At 40.3% G+C, this 13,304-nt stretch overlaps 1 protein-coding gene across 5 annotated transcripts in view; it reads right to left on the bottom strand.

Moving 5' to 3' along the window:
• ELFN1 (extracellular leucine rich repeat and fibronectin type III domain containing 1) overlaps positions 1–13,304 on the bottom strand; it is a 434,833-nt gene that overhangs the window by 174,781 nt on the left and 246,748 nt on the right. For 3 of the 5 annotated variants that reach the window (XM_075179564.1, XM_075179563.1, XM_075179567.1), the window contains exon 4: positions 6,896–7,061. The exons of the other annotated variants lie outside the window; for them this stretch is intronic. The gene's annotated coding sequence lies outside the window, so the exon portion shown is untranslated. The remainder of the gene's footprint in view (positions 1–6,895; positions 7,062–13,304) is intronic. 5 annotated transcript variants of the gene reach the window in all.

Genomic DNA, 13,304 nt, shown 5'->3' on the forward strand with positions numbered 1-13,304 from the left:
CATGATACTTATGACATAATATCACATATGATACTGATGACATAATATCACACATAATACTTATGACATAATATCACACATGATACTGATGACATAATATCACACAAGATACTTATGACATAATATCACACATGATACTTATGACATAATATCACACATGATACTGATGACATAATATCACACATGATACTTATGACATAATATCACACATGATACTTATGACATAATATCACACATGATACTTATGACATAATATCACACATGATACTTATGACATGATATCACACATGATACCTATGACATAATATCACACATGATACTTATGACATGATATCACACATGATACCTATGACATAATATCACACATGATACCTATGACATGATATCACACATGATACTTATGACATAATATCACACATGATACTTATGACATAATATCACACATGATACTTATGACATAATATCACACATGATGCTGCATGTCATGGGATATGCAGTTAACAAGCACTTAGTAGTGAACGTTGTTCAGACCCAGGTTACTATGAAGAATGCTTACCACAGAGGTATACAAGATAAAATAAAATAAAAACTCAGGGCTTAATCAGATGTACTGTGGGATTTTCTGTCTGCACGGTTAGCACTGACATTTCCTGATTCACATGCCTGAATGCATAGCTCATTCTTAATCTGCTTGAAACCAAGGAAAGTCTCATGTTGGACACTTAGAGGATGTTGCATTTAAATGATGTGAAATTGCCCCTGTGTATCTAGGGGAGCTGGCAGTATTGGATGTGACAGCGGTGACACTGTGCTATGGGAAGCAGAGAAAGGGTCTCTGGGTAAATGTCAGCTTTGTGAATCTCCATCACACTCTATTTCCTTGCGGGCTCTCTCTGTGTCACTACTATTGCTCTCTTTTCCACTCCCTTTCATCTCTTCTGCGCTCCTGACTTTTACCAGCAGTTTCTGCCATGTTTGTTTCCATGGATACGCAATTGATACCAGGACAGTCTACATTGGTCATATGTGCTATGCAGTCTATCAGAGAGAGAATTGTGTGTATTTTCTGTAACATGCAGCTACGCATGTAGGTAGGGATAATGTCAGACAGTGAGCGATATAAGTACTATTCAGACACCCCTGGACAGATTGGATCAATGCAAGACCTAGGGCTTTTTCAGAAGATAGAAAGAGGACAGCAAGAGCTGGTGATAACCATTCTGCTCACTAATCATCAGAAACGGCTCCTCTGGAGCCAGACATACAGGCACATAAATGCATTCTGGAACTCCTGACAATGATAGTTATTTGCTTAAGTCACTATTGTATTCTAAAATCATAGCAACCAGTCGTTCTTTGACTTTCATTGTCAAGCTTGTACTAGGAAGACAAAAGCTACTGACTGGTTGCTATGTGCATAGTGCCGTTTTGCATCTTTGAGCGATGTTAGTTAATAATCCTCAGCTGACCACCATAACAAAATGGCCGCACGCTGACCTCTTGATGACAAGAAGGAAAGTTTATGAGGTAGAATCACAAGCAAATAATAAATTGCTTTTTAATAGGGTACCTGCCAAAGAGTCACAATTTTCTGGGGCAATCCCAATTTCTGGCAGTTTTAAAGGGTCCCTAATGAGAGAGGCATGAATGGGGGATGGTTTGGGTGGATCAAAAGGGTGGGAGTGGGTTGGTTGTAGGGTGTTAAAAGGATTAGGACTAGATTTACTAAACTGCGGGTTTGAAAAAGTGGGGATGTTCCCTATAGCAACCAATCAGATTCTAGCTGTCATTTTGTAGAAGGTACTAAATAAATGAAAGCTAGAATCTGATTGGTTGCTATAGGCAACATCCCCACTTTTTCAAACCCGCAGCTTAGTAAATCTAGCCCTTAGTGTTGCAGTATGATTGGGCCTGATTCTCTAATGAGGAATATTGGGAGAAATGCGTTCTAATAGTAAGTTGAAAGGGTCTTTCTGCTGTGTAGTAGAATGTAGTATGCATCCATTCAATTTGTATTAATTAGTATTTAATTAGCATTATATTTTGTGTATACAATGGACTTTTTATACAGTGTTGTATAGGCATTTCTTACATTTTTCACTTCAGCCCTAGCCTAGCTTACAATCAAAGATCTCTACCACATAAACGAATACACACACATACAGTAGAGACAATTTTAAGAAAAGCCAATTAACATACCAGTAGGAGGAAAACCCACTGAAAAACAGGGAGAACATACAAACTGCACAGGGACAGTGTCCTGGTCGGAATAGAACGCATGTCCCCCGTGCTGTGAGGCAGCAGTGCTAACCACTGTGCCACATCCTAGATAATAACAATAAATACGGAATAATAACTTAGTCATGACACCCCTGATAACATAAGGGCAAAGTGACATCAAATGAACCAGAGCGCTATAAAGCAGTAAATATATATTTTACGTTTTGCTTTAATTAAGTGTGTTTAGTGGTTGCCCAGCAACAGCACAGAAAGGCCATTAATATTGTGTCTGGATAAGGTTAGAGAAAGGCAAACAATAGAAAATAAATACCTGGTTTCTGAAGTGACATGTTTAAATATCTCTGTTGGTAATAGCGTTGTACCACTTTGGGAAATAAATGATAACTAATACACCATTTATGTCATTATTATACAATACACTACATAACCTTAAGGAAGCCACTCTGTTTCTAAAGCTCCTGCCTCATTCTTATGTACACTACTCCTATCAGTAGCAGAGAATTAAAATTATATAAAAATATCCTTTTCAGCTATAAATATGATGAAGACACAACCATATCTGATTTACAGCCATTGTATATAAAACATCTACCAATTGGAATTGTTTTTTTTAAGCTACTGTTTGCTAATTGTAGTTATCTAGTACTTTATTGAAGAATGACTGCCTGTAAGTACGGTTACTACCACTTTTCTTTCCTAAACTGTTTCTAATGTTTTGAAACATTTTAAGGTGTTCTAAGTATGTGAACAAAGTTGTGTGATTTGATACAATACAAGGATTAATCAGGTTGTTCTGCTGTCTGGGGCAAAAACTAAATGGTGGTCAAGCTACAACATACTTGCCAACTCTCCCGGAATGTTCGGGAGACTCCCGGATTCCGGATGGGTCTCCCGGACTCCAGGGAGTGTATGGCAATCTCCCGCATCTGCCCACTTTCTAGTGAAGTGGGCAGAATTAGGTCCAAAATGCCGCAACTCTCTGGGAATCACGGCATTTGGCCCCGTCCCCCCACTGTAAAATGACGCAAACTGATGCGTCATTACATCACGGCGGTGGGTCCAAAATGACGCAATTTTCGGGTCACCGCCCCCCCGCACGTCCACCTCCCCCTGGCAGCTCCCAGAAGCCAAATACAAGAAGTTGGCAAATATGAGCTACAATAAACATCTGTATATACATATAGAGTATAGTATATATAGTACTTTATAAAAGACATATACTCAGTTGAACAAATTGGTTAAATCCATCATTTTATTTTGTGCCACCCAATTCTGTTTACTGTGACAACTGCCTAATTGTCTCTCAATACAGCATACAGTTCGGATTTACAAAGGTCATAAGAGGCAAGGTCTCTAGGATTTGGGTGTGGGCACTGCTAAACGGGTGTGGTCTGGGTGATGGGGGGCTGGCTAGCCTGGTTTTGATGGCTGGATTGGTTACACACATCCCTGAACCAAACAATGTGTCACATATACGCAATGTTGAACGTTAATGGCCAAAGTGGACTTTTGATTTGATTATGATCTTAGCGCGTCTTTATGGCTTTAATTTGTTTGCATCCATCGGCCACATGAAAAGTAGAGAAGAACAACAGGAGAAACGTAACACTTTAGGTTTTGTGGTTCCATTCCCAGTTATGCGCTGTAATGGGGGAACATTGCAGTCTGCTTTTGAGAATGTAAAAGGCTGCATTTCTTGTGTGTGAATTGGTGACTGGGTGACAAACGCATTTGAAAAGACATGTATTTCTTTGGTGTCTTTTGTTGTATCCAGCCACCAAACTACATGCTTGGAAGTCGCTCACGCACATCATCGTAATCATCATCACCATTTATTTATATAGCGCCACTAATTCCGTAGCGCTGTACAGAGAACTCACTCAGATCAGTCCCTGCCCCATTGGGGCTTACAGTCTAAATTCCCTAATATATACACAGACACAGACAGACAGACAGACACACAGACTAGGGTCAATTTGTTAGCAGCCAATTAACCTACCAGTATGTTTTTGGAGTGTGGGAGGAAACCGGAGCACCCGGAGGAAACCCACGCAAACATGGGGAGAACATAAAAAATCCTCACAGATAAGGCCATGGTCGGGAATTGAACTCATGACCCCAGTGCTGTAAGGCAGAAGTGCTAACCACTGAGCCACCGTGCTGCGCACTCCACCACTCATCATATTCTGGTATATTAAGATGCGGCAGTGAGCGGGTTAGTCTTCCTGGCAGCCTCATAAACAATGCTACTGCTCACTAGCAAGCATGCAGGACACAGACAATCAGTGAGTCTCCTATGATAGTTACTTATATTTTACTATATTTACAAAAATAGTTGGTTGGGCATAATATTTAATGCAAACAGTTGTGTAAAGGTGGAGAACTCCTTATATTATATTATACTCCTTAATATATAATGAGCAAGCTTAGAACCTAGAAACGTTGCAGGTCAGTGTTTTAATGCAATAGAAAATTATGAAGTGAAATGAATGTCTAGCGGATGAGAACTGCAGGCGGCTTCTCTAATACAGCACATTGTCTCACTGAAACAGGATCCCTGGGATAGCGTCCACAAGATTCCATGAAGACAATAATTGAATTCTATTTCTGCTGATGGCCAGGCAAGACAAATAGCCTACTCTGTGAGTTTTAGCCAGCAACAGTTGTGTTTTGTCATTTATTTTAAAGGTAATTCAACACACATAAATTGCCTTCAAGTTTAGACAAATATCCCTCCTTAGCCATAGAGGATTATCAAAATTTAAGGGTTTTATTTTTTGCTATAAACAGTTTTTATTTTTCCTATGCGATATAAATTTATTTATACACTTGTACCGTTCAGAATGTCATAGATTCTCCTAAACCAAAGCACATTTGTCCATTTCTGATACGATTAAGTGTGGATTATTGGGTTAGTATTTTCTGTTGAATTATGTAGAGCATTTCTCTGATCCAACTAATTCTTGACAGGCACACAATCGCTTACAGTGTTTTACACAATACATCTCATACAGAAAAAGCATCAAAACTTTGTTTTATTTTCTAAACAAAACCATTCCTGCAAATAATTGCACAGGCTCGGTTCCTCAAGAACCGAACACACCCGAACTTAGCAGATCCGAGTACCAAGCGGAGCCGGCTCGGTACTTTCGCGCACCCTCGGAATTTAAAACGAGGCAAAACGTTATTGTTACGTCGTCGGGTCTCGGAAGTTTTGGATTCTATAAGTACCACCCTCCACGACGATCCAGCGCCATTTTACAAAGGGACACAGTAAGGGTAGCACAGTTCTTGGCAGTCTCTAGTGGAGTTGGGCAGCGTCATAGGTAGAAAAGAAGGAGGAGGGGTAGCAGTGTTCTTCAAAGTCTCCAATGACATTCAGGAGAGCTCCATTGCTCCATTACTAATTGTCATTGCTGAAATAGAAATAATAGGTCTGGCAGGCTTGGTCTTCTAAATCTGCAGCCAAATTGTACTGTGTTATATAGGTAACACACAAAGAGGAGAGCTCCATTGCTAATTGTCATTGCTGAAATACAAATAATAGGTCTGGCATGCTTGGTCTTCTAAATCTGCAGTCACATTGTACTGTGTTATATAGGTAACATACAAAGAGGAGAGCTCCATTGCTAATTGTCATTGCTGAAATACAAATAATAGGTCTGGCAGGCTTGGTCTTCTAAATATGCAGTCTTTGTTTGAAAGTGTATGAAAATAATATTGTGACCTGTGAGGTGGTCAAAATTGACTGCAAATGAACAATTGGGATCCAAAACCAAAACCAAAACACGCAAGGGCGGTTTTGCCAAAACCAACACACAAAGTTAATCCAGATCCAAAACCAAAATCTAAAACTAGAACATCTCTACAAATAATATATTATGTTGTATATACAGAATGCAGCTGAAAGACGGTAATATGTTTTCCACCATGCAACCATATAACGCATCAAGAACAACCATATGTATGAGTCTAACAGGAACAACTGTTGAATAAATAAGGTTTTCTAAAATGATTGCTATTTAAATGACATCTCCTAAGAGAACCAGAATTGCTTGTTTAGTAAGAAATAGTAATAAGCAAATGAAATAAATACATATGTACAAAAAAGACCCCAAACAGAAAAGCTATAACGTTCCTTAATCATGTAATATCCCACCATGAAAAGCGCACAATTATTTTTTAAAAAACTATAAAGTAGAGCAAACACTGTAGATGCTATAATATTACAATAATGATGTATCTTGCTAACTATATTCTGTATCATCCTTTTGCCGACACTTTTTAGTTGTAAGAACTGAGTAGAAGATTTGGTTATGGAGAGAGGTGTCCCCGCCATCTGGTGGGTGCCCACCTCTGCTCTATGAAAAGCACCAGCTTGGCAGGAGCAAGGAGAGTCTGCCACGCTCTCCTGCCAACCTGGTTCTTTTTCACATGGTCAGCGGTTTGCAACGGGCACGGGCAAGCCGCCGGTGGAAGAGCTGGGTCATGTGACATTACCAGGTGAAAAAAAAATTTGGACCAGGTTTATATTATGATATTTCACCAAAAACAACAACTACTAACGACAATTATCATCCTGACACAATATGTGGAGGCATAGTTGACTTAATCGTAAACATCAATAGGATGAAGGAAAAAAAAATATGTTTACCTCTTTTACGTGGCTCTGTTAGCAGATATTACAAAGTTATACTTCCATTATTAAACATAATTCCTTGTGGCAGTTATAAAAGTCTTCATTTAAGGGCCTGTTGTTGTGTTGAGAAGTCTACAGTCTAAGAACCTTCTCAGATAAAACTCCAACTCCAGAATGCAAACTACAAAATAAAACAAGACAAAAACATAATCACATCAGGGTATTAGCAAATCAAACTGTTCACTAGGCTTAGGAAAGTCATAACCACTGTTCTCTGCAGAGGTCTGGTAACAGGAAAAAGCACAGACCAATGGGGATTAAGTAGCTGCATAAAAGGCCAACCAAATAGTAACGCAGAATAGAATATCTGCATTAATAATATCAGACATCAAAACAGCTAATCAGACAACAGGCAGATGGATCTGACAACAGGAGAGAGATCAGGCAACAAGGATTGTAGGTGGACTGCCAAGACATAAGGAATAAATCAAAGGGCTGGAAGAGATTTGAGGGACTCACTTCAAAACACTGAATAATACATCTGAGAATCACATTTCTGATCCGGGACAGGTGTCAGAGAGGAGGGATATACACTGATGCCGTGTTTTAGCCACAAGTCAAAAACACATCTGTGAGGCAGCTCATTTGACTTTATCAAAAGCAAGAGAAGAGGGCGATATAGAAATCGCTTGAACCACCTGTCAGGAACGTGCTTTGAGGCACCTGCCAGGTAATTCACAGATCCCCATAGGACAAAAATAAAACGGGTCCTGTGGAAAGAATGGTCAAAGATGGACAAGACGAACACAAGCTAAATATAGCAGGTAAAAATAACATATTCAATGCAAAACACCATTATAAGGGAACATTGGTCCTTTTACACGCTACTTATTGGTGTCTGACTTTATTATTGCTTACCGTAGCCCTTGCAACGTTATCTAAGAACTGGCCACCAGGGCTGCCATCAGGGGGGTACAGGAAGTACCAATGTGTGGAGCCCTGAACTGACCAGGAAGCCCACCGTCCGAGGTCAGCTTTTATTTTCTTTTTTACTTTCAATAATCTGTTGAGGTCATCTGAGTGGGGCCCCAGTTTTAAAATGTAGCAGGGGCTTTGTGGAATTACAGGGGCCAACCCTGTCCTAAAGAGGTCAGGCCACGTAATTACTGTACGATTGGTGGCTGGATCCTCTTCCCCAGGACCAGCCACCAATGTGCTGCCTCCCTTTCTAATCCTGCCCTTTCCTTCTATCTCTCATCCTCCAGCCCTCTTCTCCCATCCCAGTCATTCCCTCTCCTACTACTTCCCCTCCTCCTCTCTACATGGCTTCTTACCATCCGGCTGCCTCCATCAGCTTTGGAAGATAAGTAAGTGATATGGGGTGATAAATGTTAAGTGGGCACATGGGAGGGGTGTTTTTATAATATGTGGTTATGCATTATTTTTTTACCAGGTCTGGTAGGGCTATTTTGAAAATGCCCCCTGTACCGGAAACTCACAGGGTGTTCATCAGGATACTTTCCTTGTACAAATGTAGTCTTTGGATTGGTGCTAACACTAGTAAAACCTTTCCCACAGTCAGGGCCATATACAGGATATATATCTCTACCTTTCGTTCCTCTGTGCTGTGTTCATCCTTCCTTTCTCTGGTAAAGGGCATGTAGGACATGTGGGGAGGTCTATGTGGCATGGGCAGAGGTCTGAGGGGCATGTAAAGGGTATGTGCAGAGGTCTGAGGGGCATGCAAAGGGCATGTGCATCGTATCATGGCATGATGGCATGTGGGAAGATCTGAGGGGCATGTACAGGGCATGTGTGGAGGTTTGGATGCATATTGTTGCTCCGGGTGCAGTGGCCCCACTCTACACCTTTGCATCCACCGGAGAGGGTGGAGTGAGGGTGCTCAAGGAGGGGGGGGGCTGCCTGTTTCATTTTTTCTGGGACCCACAATTTCTGATGGCAGCCCTGCTGGGCTCGTAAGACTGCTCACACTACAGAACTACCTGCCCCGAGCATGTGCAGAGGACTGAGGGGCATGCAAGGGGCATGTATATCGTATCATGGCATGTGGGGAGATCTGAGGGGCATGTAAAGGGCATGTGTGGAGGTTTGGATGCATATTGTTGCTCTGGGTACCGTGGCCCCACTCTACACCCCTGCATCCACTGGGGAGAGTGGAGTGTGGGAGCTCAAGGAGATGGGGGGGCTGCCTGTTTCATATTACTGCTCACACTTACAGAACTACCTGCCCCAAACATGCATTGCCAAGAGGCTTCATAGAGATATTAATCAAGCGAAAGAGGTGGGCACAGGCAACTGCTCTTTCCTGTTTCAAAGTAATAAAAGTTGTCTGAGCTCAAGCTGTTAGAAGCCATATGTAGACAAGAATCCTCAGTGAAATATAGAGATTTAGTAAAGCCACGAAAAAGGGGCAGTGAACAATGCCTTGTGCAACAACATGGAGCATGCACCAACTTTAGAGTGTAGTCCATTTTCAGGCGACCGTATGACCATTGTGCCTATTATACCTAATAGCCAATTACATCATCAAATGTGACTCCACCTGTACATGAAAATGTTACCTAAAATAATTTTAGAGCCACTTTCTGGAGGGCAATTTTCTCCACGCAAAATACTAATCCTAATTAAAATACATAAAGTTCCATTTAACTATAGATTTTTTTTTTCAAATATGTATTCAAGATTGTTGCATAGCTTTTATATGGCAGTAGTTTTAGTCTAATTTCCTTTTAAGATTTGTTTGTTTGAGAACGCAGAGTGCATTCCCTATGGTACTTGCATCAGGAGAATTTATTGCTTCGTGGCTGTAAGTATATTAAAAGCTGTATAATAATTACTGTCATTACTAAAACACTAACAAAAACATAACGTAAAGGTAATTTTCTAAATGACGTTAAATACTGCTGTAAAATGTATTGGCTTTTATATATATAAAAGATTTTACAATAACAACACTCAGCGCCGCTATTACAGTGCCGTGAAGGTTGTGTAATGTACTTTCCAGCTCGGAGAGAGACTGGCGTGTTTTTACAGGGTTTAAAGAAAAGAAAAGTTGAATTTAGGAGCATGTTAAATCATTTATATTAGGCAACGATTATATATATATATATATATATATATATATATATATATATATATATATACAAAAAAGATATAAATTGGCACGTAACTCTATATTAGTGAATGTCCAAAAAGTCCAAAGTTCATAAAACACTCGCCAATGTGCAGAGGCGGTTGCCAATTCCCAATGCCAGATGGTGATTCTGGAATATTTCTGAAAATAAATGAAAAGGAATAGGGCGCCAAAATAGTGTAATATTTAACAAATTTATATCAATTCATATGTGCCACAGATGGATCAAATCGACCCCTCAAATGTTCCAAATAAGAAATCCCAAATATAGAATACCTCAACATGTTTCGTCTGTCATTTCCCCCTGATGAAGTCTGGGTTTTCCGACAGATGAAACGCGTTGAGGTGTTCTATATTTGGGATTTCTTATTTGGAGCATTTTCAATACATTGTCACCAGAACTCCATATGCAGCAATACATATAAGCTTATCCCCTTTTTATGCCATGTGAGTGCAATGCATATTGTTGGCGTGTGCAATAAATTTTGTATTTAAAATACTACACTATAGGGTTTTTATCTTCTGATGTTCCATGTCTACAAGTGACACTGAATATACACGGACTTCAGAACTACTTCAGATAAGCTATAAAAATTTATTTCTGGTACGTTAATTCACATATGGGATCGGTGCATGGTGTGAGCACAAAGGTCTCTGTTTTATTTCCCTGTTTTGCACATCTACTGTCCTATCTCCTGAGGTGCTATGAGATTGGGATCTGTATGGACTATGGTGATTGAACATTTGATCCATTTGTGGCACATATGAATTAATATAAATTTGTTATTATCTTAATATTACGCTATTTTGGCGCCCTATTCCTTTTTATTTATTTTCATATATATATGCAATGAAGGTCATTTACGAATTAAACTGATTGTGCAACGCAAAGCAGACTATGTTTCCGCTGGCGCACCTGGTTGTTCCTGCTAGCATGCTTCAAGGTATACACATACTCTCAGCTGGCAGGACACACCTCTGCAACCTAGCAGTGCGCTTATGTGTGTGGAGAGGCAGAAAGATCTCCGGAGATGTACTGGCACCTTAAAATTCAACTTGTTGCCCCTTTAGATCCAGCTGCTTTCAATAAACCAATGTTTTTTGACCTAAAATACTCCTTGGTTCAGCCTTATTTCTGGCTTACATTAATCATGAGCGTGAGGGGACATTCAGGGTGGTTGTTTTACATGTGGCAACTTTTTATATGTTGAACTTTTTTATTACATTGCTCGGAGTAAAAAGCGCAGCATCGAGGCAGAAAACGGGTCTTGTTAAAATATAGGATGAGACTGAAACATCGCTAACTCTGCGGTGGCGTAAACACCTTTTTGAAGACCGTTTTAAGACCTTTTACAGAGTGTATGTAGTCCACACAGCAAAGAACACCATTAAAATGCATCCTTTCCACCTCTTCATGGCATTACAATGACCTCCACAGAACAAGGCACATTAGTGCAGCTACACCATATATTTTACTAGGAACACATTCACCCCACTCAAATCCACCCCTCAAATGCTGACGCCTTGCTCCATGAACTCATTGGCCTTGGTGGAAATCTATTTCTACCAATTGTGCAAATCAAGGCACACGCACGGCTAGGCCAAAGTTGTTTTTCCACCGTGCAGCAGACTGTGCATTGCACATGCCCTCCAGTATATTTATAATGCAATCAAAAATGACTATACTGCCCACAATGTCCAAATGACCTCCTAGTAGTTGTTATGTTTTAGCAGAAAAGTGTGTATCTTTTATAACACTGCAGGACCATATGAGAAGATCCTGGGGCTCCTCTACGGTTTAGAAATTGTCTTAGCAGAATAAAAATACAGTATACTCTACAAAGATTCTTGGGGAATCCAAACATGAAGGCAGATGGAGGATGGATATTGTGGAAATGTATGGGAGAGCTACAGTTTTGCTCTCCTCCCTCAGAAAAGTAGAACGGGGGCCCTTTGGGGCTCACACCTTCACCTTGGTATCACCACATGATGACTCCCAAGGAGTTCAGTCCAGTATGGTATGTGGTCACAGAGACTGCTTCATGTCAAGGTTAAGAAATGGATGAACGGATAAAGGAAGAACATCATTGGGTGTCTGGTCATCCGGCCATCTAGTCAGGTGCCAACCCCACTTAAGCAAATACATCCGACAACTTTATAAATCGTGCGCTCTACAGGATCCAATAGTCTTCTACATTTGGATGACTCATATCTGCAGGACGGCAAAGGTACCGGTCGAGAACTTACCTAATGTGGTGATTTCTCCACGGGTAGAATTGTTCTTGAATAAAAGTTAATATAATTAGTGTATAGTGGCCAATTGACAATATGTTCTTATATTGGTTAGGTTGAAAGGAATTGAAGGAAAATACTCACAAATAAAGTAAAAGAACCTAATAATAATGTAGTGGTCATGTTGGGAGGTGTAGTGTCCTATGTTTGTTGCATCTGTGCACACCATGTATGGTGCACTCTGGGCAAAGACTGCAAATTCTAGTTACTCGGTAAGCTCTAGTTACTATCCATGTATATATGAATCCACGCTCCAGAGTACAGTGAGGAGAGAACACTGAAATGTAACTAATTATATCCTTCGGACATCAGATACGCACTGGGCATCAAGCCACCGTTATCCCACAGAAAATAATTACAGTAGGTGTTTTCACTACAAAGTCAGGACTGAAAAGTCATTGCTCAGGAGGCAAGACATTGGTGTGTCATAGATCTATGGGAGACAGATAATCTCAGTATCAAGCACAAAGCATCTTTGCGTGCCTGGTGCCTTGTTATCACTGACTCGTGTCATTTGCTGTAAGAAAGCTGACAAGATTAGAAATCTATTCAGGACTAGAGAGAACATCATCAGTATAGCCACAGTAGCAAGTCCAGTATACAGTGGAGAAAACGTAGGACAATTTAATTTCGCCTGAGGTTGTGCTTATGATAGTCTTTGTTCTTTGTACTCTATATTCTATAATATTACATCCACAATTTTTCTAACACTTCCTCCTTTTTTAATGGCAACATGCAAGATTTGGGTGTGGTCAAGTTAATGGTATACTAAAATGTCACTTTTAGAGAAAGGATGGGAAAAATATTTTGAAGCACTACAGAGGGCATTAAAATACGTTTGTGTGTACTCAATATATACTAGATTAATAGAATATGGTGCACTATTGAATAGGAGACCCCGGCGGAGAAGTCATCTGACATGGGGTAGGAGGAGGAATGGTGACGTTGTTACGCCACCATAGCCCCGCCCCCCTCTAT

This window comes from Mixophyes fleayi, chromosome 7, assembly GCF_038048845.1.
Source record: "Mixophyes fleayi isolate aMixFle1 chromosome 7, aMixFle1.hap1, whole genome shotgun sequence".
NCBI lineage: Eukaryota > Metazoa > Chordata > Amphibia > Anura > Limnodynastidae > Mixophyes > Mixophyes fleayi.